The sequence below is a fragment of the Coenobita brevimanus genome, chromosome 87, assembly GCF_032717465.1.
Source record: "Coenobita brevimanus isolate Jiangsu-jjx chromosome 87, ASM3271746v2, whole genome shotgun sequence".
In the NCBI taxonomy this organism is placed as follows: domain Eukaryota; kingdom Metazoa; phylum Arthropoda; class Malacostraca; order Decapoda; family Coenobitidae; genus Coenobita; species Coenobita brevimanus.
The window spans coordinates 18,592,693-18,615,592 of NC_137040.1; the positions used below are offsets into that span (position 1 = coordinate 18,592,693).

At 40.6% G+C, this 22,900-nt stretch overlaps 1 protein-coding gene across 1 annotated transcript in view; it reads right to left on the minus strand.

The window, feature by feature from the left end:
* The window catches only part of LOC145411018 (cilia- and flagella-associated protein 157-like), a 354,153-nt gene that overhangs the window by 41,276 nt on the left and 289,977 nt on the right, over window positions 1–22,900 (minus strand). The gene's annotated exons all lie outside the window — the stretch shown is intronic.

A 22,900-nucleotide genomic window follows, 5' to 3' on the forward strand; every position in this document is an offset into this window, starting at 1 on the left:
TTTAATATCTCTAACTGGCAACTCAGTACAGCAATCTCCATAATTCATGACTTATTTAAGATCTTTGAATGGGGACAAAATAACGTTGTCACATTTAATGCTTGGAAAAGTAAATGTATACAATTTTCTAATAGACAGATATTACCTGAATCTTATATTACCTTCAATGATACTAATATTTCTGTCTCTAAAAGTACTAAAATTCTTGGTGTTTCACTTATTAGTATCCCCAGCTAGACCTCATGGTAGATCACTTGCTAAAAGTGTTTCAGAGAAACATTGATTATTGTACAGAACCTGTAACTTCTTTAATGGAGAGGAGTTAACTGTAATTTGAGAGAGTTATGTGAGCTCTCAGGTAAAATATGGTTCACCCCTGTGGATGGCTGTGGATACGATGCACCAAAACAACTGGACGAAATGCAGATCAAAGCTATAAGGATTATTAATAACAGTGCAAATGAACTACTTCCCTTACAAGTAAAAAGGAATGTTGCCTTCCTTGCATTAGTTTACAGCTTCTTTTATGGCAAATGCTCAGACGAAGTTGCATCCATCGTGCAACCTCTTCATGCCATCCCCCACCCTACACGGGCATTTGGCAGTGCTTATGATTGGACTGTCACACTGCCATATTCCAGAATTTCTGCCTACCAGTATTCTTTTATTCCCTGAACTGGATCTCTTTGGAACTTACTTCCCCAGAATAGTATCCCCCCAAACATCAACCTACAGCAGTTCAAGTCCAATGTTACAGATTTTCCATGAATGGTGGACACCTGCAATCTAGTGTATGGATTATTATTATTTTTGAAATACCCGTGCAGCGGGGTGAGCCCAACACCACCACCCCAGGAGGAGAGTAGCCTACAGGGGGGTGACACCCACCCCATAAGGAGATGACGGGAAGGCTGTTTTCTCTGACAAGCCGTCCAGGCAGGAATGGCGTATCTCCCCCGTGACCCGACGCCCCTCTTCCCTGCAGCCAGACCACCGAGCAGTGTACAGTGAAAGTACACTACACTTCAGCGGAGGAAACACTCACCAGAATCGGGGTGGGACTTGCAGAAACAAAGTCCCAAGCATGCCCTCGGACGCTGTATCCACCGGATCGGCCTCCATACAAGGAGAGGACTCAGGAAGAGCCTCTAGACTTGCTACACCCCAGGGGAGCAGCGGCACAGTAGCGCCCACCGGGTCTACTGTGGGTAGAGTGACCACCGGTTCTCCATCCTTTGCTAACCACCTTTTGGAGCTGGCACATCGGCACGTCTTACAGACGACCTTCACCGGAACTCACTAGGAGGGAGGCAGGCCCAGGGGTAGACTCCACCAGAGATAACACTCGGGACGGGCCACCTGTCATCCCCAAAGGCTGCCCCAACCATGACGCACGGAGGAGAGACTCCACCGGAGCCGTGGCTTTGTTCAGGAGTGCCCACCGGGCCTCTTCTTCTCGTCATTGCCAGGTTCTGTGGCGCCTGGAGGAGTCCCTTCAGACCCCTCCTCAGCCCCTGTCCCAGGCAGGAGCTCAGGCAGTACCCAACAGGGCTGCCTGGCTGAAGGAGTCCCTCAGGCCTCCCACTCAAGCCCCGAATTGGAGTTTCGTCAGGGTTTGCCAGGCCAGACAAGCCGGGGAGCAGGCCTCTGGCCACTCCTCCTCCATGAGTCCCGGAGCTCCTACCGAGGGTAGTGCCTCTTGCTCAGCCTGCTCCTCCTATGGCAGAGCAAGGTGTCCCTTTCCCCCTCCTCTCTTCCCGAGAGGGTGGGATCTCCTCCCCCACAGGTACCTCACCGGAGACCAGTCCGGGCAAGATGTCCCCATGGCCAGATGTCCTGTCACTGCAGCCCCTCCTACCCCACCCCCAGGAGCTGCTGGACTCTCCCGACGTGAGAGACCGCAGTCCACCCCTGACGGCCTCCTGCAGGCGAGGCCGCAGCCTCCAGAGTCAGCAGGCCACCCCTCGATGCCTGCTGCAGCCGCCAGGCCTCCCCCGGTGCAGGCGGCTGCAGTCCCCTCCTGACGGCCACCCCTGCCAGACGAGACTGCGGCCCTCAGCCCTCAGCCCGGGTCTCCCCAGGTCCGCCCCCAGGACCCTGCCTATGACTAGGGTCCAGCGCCATGCTGCGCTCCTCCTGGTCCTATTTGGCCCTAGCCCAGAGGGCCCTGCATTGCCCAGGGCCTCTATAGAAAGAGGGCCACCCACCATGCCACCCACAACTCCTATGGGATCCATGGCAACCCCACAGGTGACCTACCCCTGGACTAAATTCCGGACAGCCCACCCCCAGTGTCCGGACACCACCTGCGGTTCCCAGCATAAGGGCCTCCTGCCTCCCATGACCTGAACACCCCTCTCTACCTGCCTCGTGAGTAAGAGACTCTGAGGTTGATTGTCCCCTAGTGTCTATAAGCCCTGACCCCAGTGTACTAGCCCCACCCCTTTCCCCTGTGCTCCCAGTGTTTCCCCCCCCCCCATGTTACCACCCCCGTGTGAAACAGTGAACTCCCCACAGAGAAACTCTCACACGGAGTGTGTGGCACCAGGCCCCAGGTAGCCCCCAAGTGTGACTATCACCCCCAGTATCATACCCAACAGACCGCACCAGTGCCGCATCTCCCCCCTCCCCCCTGGCTCTGTCCATGTCAATGAAATCGAAGGTGGCATATAAGTGTCAGGACTCTAAAATATCTTAATACATAATAGCTAGCAACATACACATCTAGTCTAGAGGTTAGGTCAATGTCAAACCTAGGGGCCAAAAAGGAAATGACGTTAGCACCTCTCCAGAATGCCTCTCACCAGCAAAATAGCCCACGAACAGTGCCTTGTGACCATACACACACGCAGGCTTCTAGAACATTTCAACAACAGTGTAACACATGTGACACGACCCCTGCTACACCAGAATGTAGGATTCTGAGTTCAGAAGGAGAGAAACCATAGAACCGTCAGGTAGTGGAGACAGTGAATAAGAAGAGGGGTCCAACTAGACTTACTTAGTATATTAAGTCTCTGTATAATACATACGCTGCTCAACTTAGACTTTCTCTGAAGATAATAAATCAAGATCAACTCCCCATATTCATCTTTAACTCCTCCTGCCCTTCAATTAACTCAAGACTCACCTATTATAAGAATTAAGAGTTACATATATAAAAATGTTGGCTACAAAGCTTTAACATTAAATTGTGGCAGCGGTGGGATTCCCACCATGGCAAAAATTTGTGAATTACTTAGTTACTTCATTTTTACAAGACACAGTGATAGACAACACATTTTGCACAAACATGTAAAACCTGCTGTATAATTACAACTTAAATACATATACCTACTTCAATTATCTTCATAATTCAATCATTAAATACTTGCACCAATAATAAATATTCTACACTGTATATATTTATTCATTTATTATAGCATTTATTTACTACCAACGAGTGTATCTTGATACCAGCTGTATGTAAGGATTAAAACGTTTCCTTATTTTTAGACATAGGCTCTCCAGTGAACTTAATAACACAAGAAGAAATAAATAGAATTTTTAGAAATAAGAAGAAAGTAAATTTTCTGGAGGAATCTGATTTAGATTTATATACAGTAGATGGAAAACAAATCACAGTAAAAGGTATGATAAGGTTAAACATCAGTTTCACAGAGACTACAAGACCAATCTCTGCATTTTTCTATATCGTTGAAAACTTAGCAATTAAAGCTCATATGTTACTGGGCTTAAGATGCATGAGAACAGAGAAAATAACTTTACTCCCACAAATGAATGGAATAGACTTTGACAATGAATTCATAGAGGAAATACCATCAGAACCCTCACCGATTAGTAAAAGAGAACCAAAAAGAATTGGTAATATTAAAAGCTTAAACAAACATACACAAACAGATGAGTGTACAGACCCACTCACACCACCAGCCCCAGCCTCCATGATTAGAGACCCAGGTAACAGTACTGATTTATCAGTTTTTCCCGCGCATCTCACCAATGGTTTAGTTATACCGCCTAATTCCTATATGCAAGTTACCATAAAGAGCAAATTACGGAATAGTACTGTTCTTGTCTTAGAAGAATTATGTAAAGGGATTGTCAGTAGAAAATTCACTATATCAGATGAACGACGAAGGGCAAACTCAAATATTCATAATTAATCATATGAATGGGGAAGTACAGTTGAAAAAGGGGACTCGCATAGTAAATACTGAAAAATGTCCCGCCCCTGTGAAGGAAATAGTTATAGCTGGAGTTACAAGTGAGATAAAATCTACGGACAAAGAAAGCATAAAAGAGAATTTAATTCACTCAGGTGAATTTGATGAAGAAAATGATTTGTTAACCCTGCTAGAAACACACAGGGACACCGTAGCATTACCCGGAGAACAATTAGGGTGTACTAACCTGATTAATCACAAGATTAATGTGCACCCAGCTACACCACCAATTTTCATTCCAGCCTACCGCATCCCACACTCCCAACGTACACTTGCAAATCAGTATGTCGATGAAATGTTAAAACTTGGAATTATTGAGCCTTCAGTCTCCCAGTGGAATGCTCCATTATTCTTCGTGCCCAAACGAAATGGAGAAATGCGTGCGGTAGTAGATTACCGTAAACTAAACAATCACACAATCCCAGACCGATTTCCCATGCCATTGCTAAGCGATGTTCTACAGAATATTGGACCAGAAAATAATGTATTTTCCACAGTCGATCTTCTAAGTGGATATTATCAAATTCCGATAGAATAGGAGTCACGTAAATACACTGCCTTTTCCACAGATAGAGGACACTATCAATATACAAGGATGCCGATGGGACTGAGGACAGCCCCAGGCACATTCCAGCAACTTATGAATTACGTATTGTCCGGAATTTTAGGACAAGGAATATTTGTTTATCTTGACGATATTATAATCGCAACGAAAGATATCACAGAACATCTCGAGAAATTAGACCTACTCTTACAAAAGCTTAGTGATGCTGGTTTAAAAATTAAGCTTTCTAAATGCAAATTTTGCTTTAAGGAAATAAATTTCTTAGGCCACAGATTAAGTTCTAATGGTATTCACACCACTGATGACAAAATACAGGCAGTGAGAGATTTTCCTGAACCCACTACGACTGACGAAGTCAGACAATTTTTAGGTCTAGCTGGGTGCTATAAGTCATTCGTACCACAGTTCTCATATAGCCTTTCCTCTATTCCAACTACTCAAAAAAGATGCTATATTCCAATGGGAAGAAGAACAAAAAAGGGCATTTAACAATCTAAAAATTAAACTAACAAATGCACCTTGTTTGGCATATCCGGATTTCACAAAATCGTTTATTATCTGTACAGACGCATCAGTTAAAGGATTAGGGGCTGTACTGATGCAGGAAGATAAAAGAGGAAAAAATCAACCAATTGCATTTGCCAGCAGACAATTAAAAGGTGCAGAGAAAAATTATTGCACTACAGACTTAGAGGCACTTGCTGTGGTTTTTGCATTACAAAAGTTTCGAGGTTTGGTATATGGTTACGAAATACACTTATTCACCGACCATAAACCACTAATGCGTATGTTTAAAGAAGAACTCCTCTCTGGGAGGAGAGCAAGATGGAAATGTACAGTCGAAAACAATGTACGTATTCACTATATACAATGCAAAATGAATATAGTAGCCGACGCATTATCTAGGAACCCGAACACAATTCAGGTCGCGGCATTAGATCTCAAAGGGGACATCCCAAACCACGATGATATCGCGAAAGCACAAAGACTTGACCCAATATGATCTAAAGTTATATACAAGTTAGAAAGTGGAGATGACATACAATTACCCAAACTGCATGTACCACTCGAACAATTCACAATAGTCAATAATACTTTATACAAGATCAACCCAGAACAACCAAAACGCCAAAGAAATACTGACCAATTGGTAGTACCTGATGACATGATACCCCAGGTATTACGAACGATACACGATAGCCCACATGCAGGACATCCTGGAAAGGATAGGACATTCAAACAAGCCCAGCTGTTATATTACTGGCCTTCATTACGAAAAGATGTAAACAATCATATAGACAGATGCGAATCATGTGCAAAACACAAAGGATACCCAAATTCACCTGCACCGATGGGTAATTACCCTGTACCACATCAACCATGGGACGTTGTCGCTGTTGATTTTCTCAAGATGCCATTATCATACAATAATAACCAATACCTATTCGTAGCAACGGATCATTTTTCCCGTTATGTAATTTTAGCTCCAATTAAAGATAAAACAGCAGAGACAGTAGCAAAGGCAATAATAGATAATGCAATATGTCGCTTTACTACCCCAAAGGTACTAATAAGTGATAATGGAGGAGAATTTAATTCTGATATCTTACAAGAAATATGTAAACAATACAACATCAAAATGGTTAACGTTTTAGCTTGTCACCCAGCATCTAATGGGTTAGTAGAGAGACAAAACAAAAAAGTACTAGATGTGCTACGACACATTCTCAGTGAAAATTATGCAAGCTGGGATGATTGGATTCCCAGAGTAGAAGCCTGTGTGTGTGTATGTGTGTGTACTGTATGGTCACGAGGCGCTGTTCGTGGGCTATTTTGCTGGTGAGAGGCATTCTGAAGAGGTGCTACCGTCATTTCCTTTTGGCCCCTAGGTTTGACATTGACCTAACTTCTAGACTATATATGTCTGTTGCTAGCTATTACGTATTAAGATATTTTAGAGTCCTGACATAAGGTATACTCCCAGTGATCAGCCTTGTAAGGAAATGTGTGTCACCATAGTATTCTCTCTCCCCTCCCCCCGGCCCCTGTCACGCAAATAGATTGTAAGTGCTATATTCTTCCGTCCTATGTCACGCGCACGTAGCATACGGGTAGCTTGGGTACCTTCTGTGTCACGCGGGATGCATATAACTAGCATAGGAGGCCGTTCTTGTTACGCGAGTATATACAGTATGTATATAAGGACCTGAGTATATATTGCCGTCTATGTCACGCACTTGGGTATTGTATACTGAGATGCATGTGACTGTATGTGCCATATACCTGAGACAGAGCACATCTGATGTATTGTGTGGACCATATGTATATCACTGTGTGGGAATTGACCTATGTGAAGAAAGGTAGAGTACTATGTATTGGTCGAAGTCACCGAACTAGGTGGAAACATTTAATGTAAGAGCTAGCCTTCTGAGATAGTCTTGTCTTTTTATGTCACATAGTTTTGATCACGGGTTGTGTGTGTAATTGTTTATTATTAATATATAAGTGTGCCTTTGACCAGTTGTGTTTGGACTTTCCTTCATTGCCTGTGACTGGCTCGGTCGAGAACAAAGAACCCAAGGTCGCATCGTACCTGAGCCCGGGAAGTCGGGACTCAGAATACGCTGCATAACAATTTTAATTTGTTTTCCTTCCTCTGCTCATCTTCTGTAAAAAAAAGAAAATGATTAAAGTATATGTTACAGGCCCGAGTGAAATGTTCTGTCCTTATATCATACGGTGGGCGTGGGTGTTGCACTCTGTCAGTTTTTTTTTTTTTTTTTTTTTTTAAGTTCCGGAAATTTCGGTCACTGAACACGTTTGTTATTTTATTTAAAAATCTGGAGGTGGACTAGTATATTAACGGGGAAATAAGATTGTTATATCATACATGGGGCCTAATAGAATATTCACAGACTCGGGAGAGGTGTTTTCCTATAACAGTTAATATAATATCAAGTTAGCCAGTTGTAAGACTCATGCTTAAGCCAGTATTTAAAGATGCCAATATTATCTTCGAGGATGGTTGCACGAACTTTGGCCACATTGTCAGGAGTTAAACTGGTGGAAAGGCGACCAGAACGTGCATCGTCGTCTCTTGACGTCCATCTGTTTTTAAAATGCTTAAACCAGTCGTGATGTTGTGCAACCCCCAAAGTATTGTCACCAATGCTTGTTTTAACATATGAGTTTCTGCCGCGTTCTTCCCGATGCCCTTGATGCACACACACAGCTCTTTCACATCCTCCATTTTTGAGGCCACAAAATTTGTAAACTAGCTCAAACAGAATAATAAAAAAACACAGACAGGCAGGGAATGCATCCACACTGCACAAAGCCACTTGACTCACTAAGAAACAAAAGGTGTGTGCACTGCCACTTAGCATTCACACACCATACGACAAGCGGATTCCGCCCTGCTTTCAAACTTCGGGAACTTTGCGTAGCACGTGTGTGTGTGTGTGTGTGTGTGTGTGTGTGTGTGTGTATGTATGTATGTATCCATGTGTGTGTGTGTGTGTGTGTGTGTGTGTGTGTGTGTGTGTGTGTGTGTGTGTGTGTGTGTGTGTGTGAAGAATATAGGACAAATATTGCATTCAATATTGCATAGGTTTATTTTGATCCTGTTGTCGTAAATTTCGTTGGTTGTCAAAGTCAGTTGTGTTAATACTGTTGTCAAAATTTTTCATTGTTGTCAAAGCTGGTTGGTTACACTATACCAGTCAGTCAGTATCGTTACTCTGCTCAGAGCCAGGGGGGATCCCGTGAGCACTCTCAGCCCTTTGACGACCCTGGGACGCTATCGCACCTTTAGCAGTATTTATTATATATTTCTTGCCATGTTGTGATCTTCTCTTCTCTGGTGCTTGAAGGGGCTATAGTGACGATGATTTTTTTAACAATTATATACAACTGTGTTAAGAAAATTTTCCTGTGATTTGATTTTTTTTTTTTTTTAATAAATATTCTAGATTGAAGCTCTCTTTTGCAACCCGTAGAAGTTGCGACATATAACCACCATATGGTAGAGTTTTACTATAGATATGTTTCCTGACAAATATGGATTTAATTTATTTTCAAAACTGTACTTATCTCTTTCATCATAAAGCTTGGCTGATATTATGTTAGTCTTCTGTTCTGATATTGATTTCAAGAAAATTTGCTCGACAACAATTAGTATTTTTTTTCGTATATTAGTGTTTCCGGATATATTTCTCGTAACTGCTCATTCATTTCTCCATCATTGTTTAAAGTTGTCATTGATTCTTCTTGTTTAATGTTCATGCCAGACCAACAAACTTATCTGTAGATCTACAGATTTAAAAGTCTTTTTCAGATTGTCAGATTCTGACTCTGGAATGGGCAAAACCTACAGATTTTTAGCACCGACTACGTGGGACTGCAGAGTATGAACCAGATCCACTATCCTGCTAGTCATTATTATTTTAAATCAAAGTTCATTATTTTATTTGGTATGTGTCAAGACAGAATAGATATCCTTTTATATCATTCGATGTATTGCATGATTTAGTGTCTCACTCTGTTTGGTATGTTTCGTGGAACTAATCTTGTCTCTAAGCACTGGTGTTATTATTCGCCATGGATACTTTATTTGATATGTAGCAGTCCAGAAGGGATCAACAGTATATCTTTAAATGTACTGCATGATTTTAGTGTCTCAGTCATATTTGGTAAGTTTTATGCTGCTGTGCTAATCTTGTTTATGAGCACAGTTTTTTTTTTTTTTTTTTATCATTCAGCAAAGATACTTTATTAACATGTAATACAAAAGAATATGTCTTTATCATAATTTTTCATACATTGACCTTGCTGTCTATAATTTTTATTCGCATGATAACAAAGGACATTTCAGGTATATTTAATTATATGCATTGGTCTAGCGTGTAATTCACCACAATTTCATATAACTGTCTTTGGCAGATGCCTTAATTCCGTAAGAGTTGGCCAGGAACAGAACACTTCGATGTCACCCAGTCGGCCAACAGGCTGTCCTCATTATATCACACACCCATTATATATCTCTCCCCCTTATCCCTCCATCTCATCCTTGGTCTTCCTTTCGCCCTTCCCCAACAACCTCGCATATTCTTCGAGTCACTCATTCTCCACCCTCCCTATATGGTCAATTAAACTCAAAGTATTTCTTCTAATGGTTTCAGTCACATCCACATCGAAACCACAAAGCTCTTTCAGTTCCTCTCTCTCTCTCTGCAACTCCATATGCTCCTCTTAAATTATTCACTTCCACGGCTCTCACTCTTGACTAGTGTCCTTCCAGCACGGTTCCAGCTTCACTTCCATACTTTAAAGTACAAATCAGAATATTGTCATGCAGACTTTTTTTTCTTTTTACTTTTTTCATGCTCACTTTCATATTTCTGATTGCTGCTTTCAGTGAACCAGTATTTTTTTTTATTATTATTTTTTTTTTTACCTGCTGGATCCTTTCATGCACTTTGACAGGGCAGACTAGGATGGATTTAGAAATTATCTTGCTGATATTCCATGGCAGTCTTTCTTCTCTACTGATCCCAATTCTACCCAGTCCCACATCTGCGACTTAATACTAGCTGGTATGGATTTATTCATACCAAGTCAACAATTCACTAAAAGATCAAACTCTCCAAAATGGTTTGATGGCAATTGTGCCAGAGCAACAGCCCAAAAGTCATTAGCATATAACTCTTACTTAAAATAAAAAACATCTGAATCACTCTCCCAATTTAAAATTGCTAGAAATCATGCAAAAGCTGTAATAAATCTATCTAAATCAAACTTTCTTCAAAAGTAAGCATCAAAACTACTTAACAACCCTAATGACAATAGAATATTCTGGTCAACTCTTAATTCTTTCAATAATAACTTTAACAAGTCATCTTCCATTCCCCCACTAAAATCTTCAGATGGCAATATTACAAATGACCCACGTGGGAAAGCAGATATCTTTGCTAGTACCTTTGCCAGAAACTCTACCATAGATGATACCAGCCAGAATGTCTCAGTACTGGAACTTGATTCTCCTGAAATTGCCCCACTTAAAATACAGACAAGATATGTAAAATCCATCCTAGACAATTTACCTACCAACAAAGCTCCAGGCCCAGATGGAATTCCGCCAATTGTTTTGAAAAAGTGTTCCCCTGAACTTGCCTCTGTTCTAGATAAATTATTCAGACTATGCATACGTACTTCTTTATTCCCAAATTCATGGAAAGAAGCCAATATCCACCCACTTCCGAAGAAAGGAAGTTCGTCTGACCCCTCCAATTACAGACCAATAGCTGTCACATCTTCTCTTGGTAAGGTATTTGAAACTTTAATTAATAAGCATATTGTTAAACATCTTGAATCCAACAACTTAATCAGTGATAGACAATACGGTTTTCGCCACGAAAGATCCACCATTGACATACTCAATCTCTTAACTCATACCATCCATCAATCAATTGATCTTTTGGAGAAACTCATGCAGTAGCTCTTGATATCTCTAAAGCTTTCGACAGAGTATGGCACCGTTCCCTGCTGTCCAAACTCCCTTGCTATGGACTAACGTCTTTTGTTCCTTTGATTTCTTCTTATCTTAGTGACAGGAAAATAAGAGTAAAAGTAGATGATGTATATTCGAATTTCCACTCAATTAACGCCGGCGTGCCGCAGGGATCAGTTCTGGCGCCAACCCTATTTCTGGTTCATATTAATGATCTCTTATCTGTCACTCACAATTCCATTCACTCATATGCAGATGACTCAACACTACATAGTTCATTCACACTCAGACATCCATTTACAAAGTCTAATATCTCTACCTCTCAACTCAGTACAGCCATCTCCATAAATCAAGATCTATCTACAATCAGTGAATGGGGACAAAACAACCTTGTCTCTTTTAATGCTAGTAAAACTACAGTTTACTAATAGACAGATATTGCCAGATTCGTACATTACTTTCAGTGCTACTAATATTCCCATCTCCAAAAGTATTGAAATTCTTGGTGTCTCACTTAACAGTGCCCTCAGCTGGACCTCTCATGTCAGATCACTTGCTAAAACCGCCTCAAAGAAACTTGGATTATTGTACAGAGTCCGTAACTTCTTCGCCGATGAGCAGTTAGCTATAATTTATAAGAGTCATGTGCGCTCTCAGCTTGAATATTGCTCACCCTTGTGGAATGGTTGTGGAGAGGTTGCATTAAGACAACTAGACAAAATTCAGAATAAAGCTGTCAGAATCATTAACAACCCTGCCATTACATATAAACTACCTCCTCTGCAAGTAAGAAGGAATGTTGCCTCCCTTGCATTATTTTACAGATATTTTTTTGGCAAATGCTCAGACGAAGTTGCGTCCATGGTGCCACCTCTCTATGCCTTCCCTCGTGCTACACGGGCATCTGGTAGCGCTCATGACTGGAATGTCACTCAACCATATTGCAGAACTACTGCCTATCAGAATTCTTTCATTCCCCGAACTGCATCTCTCTGGAACTCGCTTCCCCAGAGTTGTTTTCCTCCATATTTCAACCCACACCTGTTCAAGTCTAATTGTTACAGATATTTTATGAACAGAGGACACCAGTAATCTGGTGTATGGATTTTTTTTTTTAATCCATTTGTTTTTCCTTCCTCCGTTCTCTTATTTATATATAAAAAAAAAATGCACTTCATTTTCTAAACTTCCTTCCTTATCATCACACTATCGAAGTATTTAAGACACTGGCATTCTCCATCGCCTGACCATCCAGCGATGCATTTCGTGATTTCATATCACTCAAAGATTGTACATTAACTCTTAGGTACATTCACTGTCACATTTCGCTCTTTACACACACAGCCAGATACCTTCACCAATCTTGCAACACCAGTTCATCTTCACTTACCAATACTTTATCATCAGCAGACAACAGTAGGCTACAGTCAATTTTCAAGGGAAAGATACTTTAGTTTATTTAATATATTAAGTACAAGAAAGATTTATTTCATGATCCTAATTCGTTTATTACTCTTGTTGGTATGGATTCACTGCATCTCACCCCTAGTTATATTGCCCATCTCTGTGCATTTAGCCCGATTAAAGCGCATACTATATATCCGAACTTACATGCAGAAGTTTAACAGAGTTCATTATTCACTGCGGAATGTAGTTAATGAAAAAACAATTTCCTGCTTTTTTGTAGGTGAGTATTCTCTATTCTTCAAGCTTAACAGAAAGTTGAAAATTATAAATTCTCCTTAAGGTAATCTTAAGCCTATAAGAAGTAACTGATACTGTATGTGTAAGAAGATGGTAATATATATATTTTATCTTCAGATACATCAGTGGAGACTAACACTTGTCAAGCGTAGCTCAAGGTGTGCTGTTGTAGAAGACTCGCAAGGATTCGAAACTTGGCCGGGTTAATATTGTGTCTATGCCTCACTCCAGCCTCGGTGAGGCTTGGTTGTGTGTCGGTGTCCCTAAGGAGCAGCCAGGGTCAACAGACTGACCCCTCATAGGTTAGGTTACTAGATTAAGAACTTGTGTATTTTCAGCCACTGTCAGTAATAAATAAATTATTATTATTATTATTATTATTATTATTATTATTATTATTACAGGTATTATTATTATTATTATCATTATTATTATTAAACTTTCCTACATCCCTGTGGGAAGTTTCCTTGTTTTTGTCAATATTATTATTATTCCTACTTATATTAAAGTTGCGATATTTCAAAGGCTGTTCGACCTAGAGCCATCAAACTACGCCAACTAACTAGGGGAGCTGTTCACTTCTTTTGACCAAAATATGGTGACAATCTGTCCACCGGATCTCTGAATATTATCCGGTACGCAGTAAAGTGGGTAAGCCATGCTATCTCAAGAACCGGTTAAGCTAGGAAGCTGAAATTATGCCACAAAACAGCCTTAACACAGACCCATACCGGGAGGGAGAATGGTTCTAATAGGTCAATTATTCTCTAAGATCACTTGGGGTAAAAATAAGGGATTTTTCTGGATATTCTGCATGTCACAAACGTTTCCACGAAAAGTGCAACCAAACATACTGAACTTATAGACTGTGATGACCTAAGATGACATGCACAAGATCAATGACCTTGACCTCGCCTGGGGTAAAAAACTGGGACTTGTCCGGATATTCCGGGTGTCACCTAATTTTCCATGAAGGATTAAAGCTAGAGTCACCAAACTTAGTGGATTTATAAACTGTGATGACTTTAGGTGACATGCACAAGATTAGTGACCTTGACCTCAGGGTCCTTTCTTAGCTCGACTTCTAGTAGGCAATGGCTGTGGGAAGTTTTTCTTCATCGAAATTGTCTTTGTACAATTTTATGGTCTTCTTCTTCTTCTTCTTCTTCATTTTCTTCTTGATATTGTTACTAATAATATTATCAGTTCTGCGAATCAGGATGGTATAATTTTCGGAACCTCGTCCTCTACAGTGGCGCGAGATTCACTGTGTGTGTGTGTGTGTGTGTGTGTGTGTGTGTGTGTGTGTGTGTGTGTGTGTGTGTGTGTGTGTGTGTGTGTGTGTGTATCCTTTAATTCCTCTTAGGCTATTTGATGGATTTGAATGAAACTTCTCGGGTAAGTTCGCCTTGTTACTGGGATTGTCTTCCAATATAAACAGTTTTCCAAGGAGGCATCCCGCTTTATCAAATAAAAAATTCTCAGAAATAGTGAAAAAGCTCAAATATGGCTTTCATACCTTAGTGCATGTTGTACGACGGAATCTTACCGTAATGCGATATTTGGGAAGCATGAATCCCACAATGATTTTTTGGGGGTCAGCCCCCCTCCCCCCCCCCAAAAAAAAAAAAAAAAAACGATCAGAAATGGAGATCAAGGCACACATAGATTTCAATAAAACTTCAGGTTAGTCTGTTTGGTACCTGGTAATGTCTTCCATTACAGAACTAATTCCACCTTTATTTCTAGGTCCAAAACTTAAAACGGTCACAAAATCAGAGAGGGAGGACAGATATGGGTTTCATATCTTAGTACAAGTACAATAAACTTTCATCCGCAATGCAAGAATTAGGGACTGTGATCGCCCCCCAGTGATTCATGGGGATCAGTACCAACCCAAAAATAAAACAGTCAGAAAGAGACAAAACATCTGAATGAGACTTCCTAGATGAGTTCGTCTGGTTACTCAGAAAATCTTGCACTATATACATTTTTCCAGCCATGATTTTTGCTCCCCTCTCTAAATAGAAATTACTCAGAAACAGTGAAAGGAGTGTAGATATGGCTTTGATATCTTAGTATAAGCTGTACAATGCATACTTATCCGTAATGCGACATTTTGGGAGCGTGATCTCCTCAACCAATGACTCTTTTGGGATTGCCCCCCCCCCCTCCCAAAACTAAAAACGATCATATATAACGGAAAGAGAGCACATGGATTTAACTGTATCAGCACGCATATCACAGGAATGGGTATGCAGTTTCCACGGTTTCTCACACTGAGTAAGAAGTAACTGCACATCTAATTCATCATCATCATCACCTTCAATATCATCATCATCATCATTATCATCATTATTACCTCCACCAAAGAGGTTATGTTTTATCCCGCATTTGTTTTTGTTTTTTGGTTTGTTTGTTTTTAGCAAAATTACTCTTACGAACGGATTTTCATGAGACTTTGTGGAAGGACGAGCCATGGGCCAAGGTAGAAATTATTAAATTTGAGGGCTGATCTGGATACGGATTCGGAGTATCCCACACAATATTTCTAAAAGTTTTCAATGAATTTCTGTAAAATGTTGTGGAAAGATGGGCCATGGACCAAGAAAGAATTGATTAAATTTGGAGGCGGTTCCGGTTCCGGATCTGGATCCTATATCCAAGGATGCGCATACTTGATTACTCAAAAAGTTACGTACGTATTTTGATGAAATTTTGTGGAATGGTGGGCCAAGGAAATAGGTGATTGAATTGGGGAGCAGATCGGCTCCGGATCCTGAGTATCCCGCACAATATGTCCAAAAGTTCTCATTGAATTTCAATGAAATTTTGTGGGGAGGTGGGCCATGGACCGAGAAAAGATTGATTAAATTTAGTGGAGGATCCGGATCCTATATCCACGGATCCGGATCCGGATCATTTTTAATGGCAATGGGATTGGCGGAGGTATGCGTCCTCTGAGCGCTTTCTATTTATTATTATTATTATTATTGTTATTATTATTATTATTACACAAACTCTCTCTCTCTCTCTCTCTCTCTCTCTCTCTCTCTCTCTCTCTCTCTCTCTCTCTCTCTCTCTCTCTCTCTCTCTCTCTCTCTCTCTCTCTTGTATTCTACACTACTCTGTTCTGCAGTGCTCTGCGCAACACCGATCTACCCTATGCTACAATACCTCACAACACAGTTTATTCACGTAAAGCTGTCCTTCTACTACAGAAGTTGACGGCTACTATACTCACTAAGATGGTGTGTTAGTCTTTGGTGCCAACATGTGTGACTGTGCAGACCAATTCTGGATCCACAAACTTTGCCACACAGTTGGCATGTCAAGTCCGGGTTTGCTGAGAGAACTTTGTTGTCGTTGTCTACGCTTTCTCTGGTCAGGGTCTGAGCTTCTTCAAGATGAATGGTTCCATTGCTGCAAAAGGCTCACCATTGCTTTCTGTCAGAGGAATTGGTTTCAAGATATTTTGGTATAATATTGCATTTCTTCAGGGTTACCCTTATATGATCTTTATAATATCTCTTCTTCTGTCCCCTTGGTTCGCGATTTGCTGCAGGGAGTTGGTCATACAGAACCTGGCGGGGAATGCAGTGCTCAGGCATGCAGAATACGTGTCCGACCCATCTAAGCCGTTTTTTAGTCACCATAGTTTCTATGCTGGTTGACTTTGCCTTGTGGAGAATTTGTGTGTGAGGGACTTTATCTTTCCATGTGAGTCCTAGGATCCACTATAAGCATCAGATGTAAAACGACTCAAGTTTTATCATGTGGCGCTGGTAAGTACCTCAGGATTCAGCACCATATAAGAGGGTGGAGAGGCATACAGCCATATATATTGATATCTTCATCTCGATTCACATGTTGGTGTTTTCAAAGAAATTGGATTTGAGAGGCCCTTAATAGACTGGTTGATTCGTGCTAGGACTTCTGCATCAATGTTACAGGCATGTTCGTCCGTGAGCACATTTCCAAGGTAGGTAAAATTCTCCACCTATCTAGTAAGTGACCCATGTAGAAAAGCAAACCTTCTTGTTGACATTTTTTCAACAAACTCGACCCTAAATATAGAAAATCATAATATTCCTGTACTTGATTTTGATTACCCTCTAATACCTCCTTTCACGATTCACACTAGATACATACAAGCTGTATTATAGAATCTTTCAGTAGACAAAGCTACTGGTCCAGATGAAATTCTTTCAATAGTACTTAATAATTGCTCCTTAGTGTTGGCTCCTGTATTGGCAAAATTTTCTGCTTATGCATCTGTATCTCAAGTTTTCTAGCCTCTTGGAAAGAAGCAAATATCCATCATGTTCCTAAAAAGGGGGCAACTTCTGATCCATCAAACCACAGACCAATCACTGTAACTTCCGTTCTCAGTAAAGTTTTTGAGACAGTGATTAACAAACACATACTCAAGCATCTTAAAATCAATAAATTAATCAGTGATCGGCAGTATGAATTTAGACAGGAATATTCAACTGTGGACTTTCTTTGCCTTCTTAGCCATCAGATTAACAAAACAATAGACCAACACGGTGAAACACACACAATAGCACTTGATATTTCAAAAGCATTTGACAGAGTATGGCACCGGGCCATATTGTCTAAGATGTCACACTATGGCCTTGCATCACTGGTTCCTCTAATTTCTTCTTACATTCATAATTGAAAAATACGGGTCATGGTAGATGTCATTTATTCCCAATTTCATTTCATAAATGATGGTGTACCTCAGGGATCAGTTTTGGCCCTAACCCTCTTTCTCATTCATATAAATGACCTCCTATCTGTCACTCACAACCCAATACACTCTTATGCTGATGACTCGACCCTTCATAGTTCTTTCACATTTAGTACCTCCTTTAAACAATCTGATATTATAAATTCCCAAATAAACACAGCAATTTCTCTGAGCCAGGACCTTTCTAAAATTAATCAATGGGGACAAACAAATCTGGTCTCATTTAATGCTCAGAAAACTAAATACATAAATCCTTCCAACAGAAAGAATCCCTCAGACTCTCACATAATTTTATATGATGTCAGTACTCCCATATCCACTACAATTGATGCTCTAGATGTTACTTTAAACCCCAACCTAAGCTGGACAGCTTATGTTAAATCCCTTGCTAAAAATGCTTCTTAAAAACTGGGACATGTACAGAGTGTTTTTCACTGACGAGCAGATGGCCACAATATACAAAAGTCATGTTTGTTCTCAGATCGAATACTATTCGCCACTGTGGAGTGGATGTGGTGCAGTTGCATTAAGGCAATTGGACAAAATTCAAAATAAAACCATTATATTAATCAATAATCCTGTCATTACGCAGGACCTCCTCCATTATCAGTAAGTAATGATGTTGCTTCATTAGCATTATTTTACAGTTATTTTTACCGTAAGTGCTCTGACGAACTTGCTTTAATTGTGCCTTCCCTTCACATTTTCTCCCGAAATACTCGGGCAGCTGAGAGCGCCCATGAACTCACACTCTCTTCCTCGCAATGCAGAACTTCTTCTTATCAAAATTCATTTATCCCCAGAACTACAACTTTCTGGAATTCACTTCCTGGGAGTTGCATCCCACAAACATTTAATCCACTTCTATGTAAATCCAGTTGTTATAAAAATTTTATGAATGGAGGATGCCTTTAGGCACATGGACTTATTTTTTTTACTTTCCTTTGTTTTTCCATCCTCTATTCATTATCTTTTAAAAATCGCCATTTATTTGAAATGCACGAAGCTCTCGTGAGTTGTTTCTCTAAGATGTTATTTCTGATTGATTGACTTTTACTCAGTGCCCCATTGAATGGTATATGCTGGGATTGAAAGTGAGACTATAGTAGGGCATCTGCGGTATGTGCAGTGACAGCAGTCATCAGCATATTGCAACTCTCGGAAATGACCTGTTTCAGTGTTCGGTTGTGCTTGATAACATCTGAGATTAAGTAAGTGACCATCTACAAGGAACTGGGTTTTTACTCCATCATCAGGGTTCATTTGTTGGTCACTGAAAAGAGTGACTGCAGTGGGACAGATGCTGAAATTGACATGAGCCAAGACACATCCTCGTTTTAGACCCATATCCACATTGAAATGTTCGGATTTGCCCTGACCAATGGATACACGAGCATTCACGTTGTCATGCAGGCTGTTTAGGATGGTAAGAAATTTATTGGGAACTCCAAAACTTTGAAAGGGCATTCCATAAACGTTCTCTGTTGACAGCGTCAAAAGCATTTGGAATATCAATGAATGCAATATAAAAGTCACGGTTCTTCTTGCGGCATTTCTTTTGTATATGTTGGGCAACAAAGATCATATCACAGGAACTTCATTGCTTTCGAAATCCACATTGTGTTTCAGGATGTGTTGACTCAGTCAAATGTTTTGTCAGCCTGAATAACATAATAATGGACAATACTTTTCTAACATTCACAAGGAGGGAGATACCTCTGCTGTTGTCACAATTTAAGCAGTCCCCTTTCTTCTTGTAGATGGTTGCAATATCAGAAGTAAGCCATTCAGATGGATTTTGTTTTTGTTCCAGGTAGTCAGTATGGAATTATGAAGATGCTAGTGAAGTAACTAGTGAAGTAACTCTTTGATCAGTTCATATGGTATGCCAATAGGGCCAGGACTTTAGTTATTTTTTTAAAGTTTCTGCAAGTGGAGGTGGGACATCGAGATCTGCCGCTTGCGGGGTATACAGGATGTTATCAAGGATATTGTGTTCCATCGGTTTTTTTCGATTCAGCAAGGTGTGGAAGTGTTGCTCCCATCTTTCTAGGATTGTTTGCTTGTCTTTCAGCTCTCCTTCGGCTGATCAAATAGGGTTTATGTTGTGTTTGACTGGCCCCATAGATGGTTTTAATGGACTTGTAGAAACCATGTTGGTTGTTAATATCAGCCAGTCTTTGCAGCTCTTGTGCTTGCTCAGTCAACCATTTGTTCTCCATGTCACACAGTTTTCTCTAGGTTTCACTTCCGAGATTCAAGAATGCATTTTTTAGGGTTAAGGAGCTAGGATGAGCCAGCCAGTTGTTATGTGCTCTCTTCTTCATTGCAAGGTCATGTCTGCCCTCAGCATTTCCATCAAACCAGTGTTTATAGTGGCGAGTGGAGAAGCCTAGTGTTTCTTCTGCAGAGCTTAGGAGCAGTGTCTTAGTGTTTAGCCACTGTGTATCTAGGTTTGCTGCATTGTTGCTTGAACTAAGAGGTGGGCCTTAAGAGGTCTTTTTTTTTATTTTTTTTAATAACAGAACAGAGGAAGGAAAAACAAATGTATAAAAAAATAATCCATACACCAGATTACTGTCGTCTGCCGTTCATAAAATATCTGTTACAGTTGGACTTGAACAGCTGTTAGTTGGAGTTTGGGGGGAAACAACTCCGGGGGAGCGAGTTCCAGAGAGACGTAGTCCGGGGTAATAAATGAATTCTGATAGGCAGAAGTTCTGCAATATGGCTCTGTGACATTCCGGTCATGAGCGTTACCAGATGCCATTGTAGCACGAGGGAAGGCATGGAGAGGTGTTACAATGGACACAAATTCATCTGAGCATTTGCCATAATAATATCTGTAAAATAATGCAAGAGAGGCAACATTCCTTCTTACTTGTAGGGGAGGTAGTTTATTTATAATAGCAGGGTTATTAATAATTCCAACAGCTTTGTTCTGAATTTTGTATAGTTGTTTTAATGCAACCTCTCTACATACATTCCACAAGGGTGAGCAATATTCAAGCTAAGAGTGCACATGACTCATATAAATTATAGGTAACTGCTCGTCAGTGAAGAAGTTACGGACTTTGTACAATAATCCAAGTTTCTTTGTGGCGGTTTTAGCAAGTGATCTGACATGAGAGGTTCAGCTGAGGCACTATTATGTGGGACACCAAGAATTTCAGTACTTTTAGAGATGGGAATATCGGTAGCATTGAAGGTAATATACGAATCTGGCAATATCTGTCTATTAGTAAACTGTATATATTTGGTTTTACTAGCATTACATGAGACAAGGTTGTTTTGTCCCCACTCATTGATCGTAGATGAGTCTTGACTTATGGGAATGGCTGTACTAAGTTGAGAGTTAGTGATATGAGACTTTGTAAATGGGTGTTTGAGTGTGAATGAACTGTGAAGTGTTGAGCCATCTGCATATGAATGGATGGGATTGTGGGTGACAGATAAGAGATCATTAATGAGCCAGGAACAGAGTTGGCGCCAGAACTGATCTGTCGCTGAGATATGAGGAAAACAGAGGAACAAAAGACGTTAGTCCATAGCAAGGGAGTTTGGACACCAGGGAACGGTGCCACACTCTGTCGAAAGCTTTAGAAATATCAAGGGCTCCTGCATGAGTTTCTCCATGTTGGTCGATTGATTGATGGATGGTATGAGTAACGAGATTGAGTATGTCAATGGTGGATCTTTCGTGGCGAAAACCATATCGTCTATCACTAATTAAGTTGTTGGTTTCAAGATGTTTAACTGTGTGCTTATTAATTAAAATTTAGAATACTTTACCAAGAGAAGATGTGACAGCTATTGGTCTGTAATGAGAGGAGTCAAAGGAACTTCTTTTCTTTGGAATTGGGTGGATATTGGCTTCGTTCCATGAATTAGGGAATGAAGAAGTATGTACAGTATGCATAGTCTGAATAATTTAGCTAGAACAGAGGCAAGTTTTGGGAAACACTTTTTCAAAACAATTGGAGGAATTCCATCTGGGCCTGGAGCTTTGTTGGTTGGTAAATTATCTAGGATGGATTTTATGTATCTTGTCTGTACTTTAAGTGGAACAATTTCGGTCCGTAATAGTGCTGCGTAAAGATATATAAGTTGCCATATCCTTTATAAGTAAACTACAGTAGTTTAGTTTCATGATGGATGATCTACAGCACACTGGTGGGCATATGACTAACTGCAGTTTGGTGATTATAAGGTTATGGTCTGTTGAACACTCAGCACCTTTTACTGCTCGTTTATAAGAACTTCTCTTTGATCTCGCTGCCTCACAATGACAGTCAATTAGGTCAATGTCTAGATCGTGGGTGGACCCATGTTGTCCTGTGTTTCTTCACAGGTTGAAAAATGGTGTTATTGATGACCAGACTGTGTTTTGAGCATAAGGAAAGCAGTCTTAGGCCATTGTTGTTCATGTTATCAACACCATGGCAGCCTATAATGCCATGCCAGAGGTTCGTACTCTGGCATTAAAATCTCCAAACAGGATCAATTTGTCATTAGGTGATATTGAGCAAAGTGTAGCATCCAAAGTCATTAAAGGAATGTTTGACAGTGTCCTCAGAATCAAGTACTGGAACACAGACACTGGTGACTGTTGCATGCTGGCCTTTAGAGAATGGTATGTGCCAAGACATCGGCCTCTATGATACACCCACAGATGTTTCTTGGATATTTTGTAGAAAGCTGATTCGGACGGCAAGGCCAATATCATAGTTTATTCTTACATTGTCTGTCTAGGTATCCCCTCCAGAAATACATATTAATTTCTTCTGCTTCTATACGGTTGTCCTCTCCTGAGAGGCGAGTCTCAGACAAGGCTGCAGTGTCAATTTTATGCCTTTTCAGTTCATGGGCAATAAGAGCAGTTCTACAGCGTGGTCGTATGTCAGGGTCAGTATCAAGCAATGTTCGTATATTCCAGGCAGCAAGATTTAAAGGGATTCTTCTTCTTCTTCTTCTTTTTTTTAATCACAATGAGGGATACTTTGACAGACGCGGTTATCTGCACAGGTGGTGTGGAGCAGCAAATGTTTAGGTTAACTTTTTGGAACCCCACCCTGTAAGGGGTATGCAGTTGGGCATCTGTTTCTGCTAAGTCGCACTAGATACTGCCGAAGGCATGACTTGCT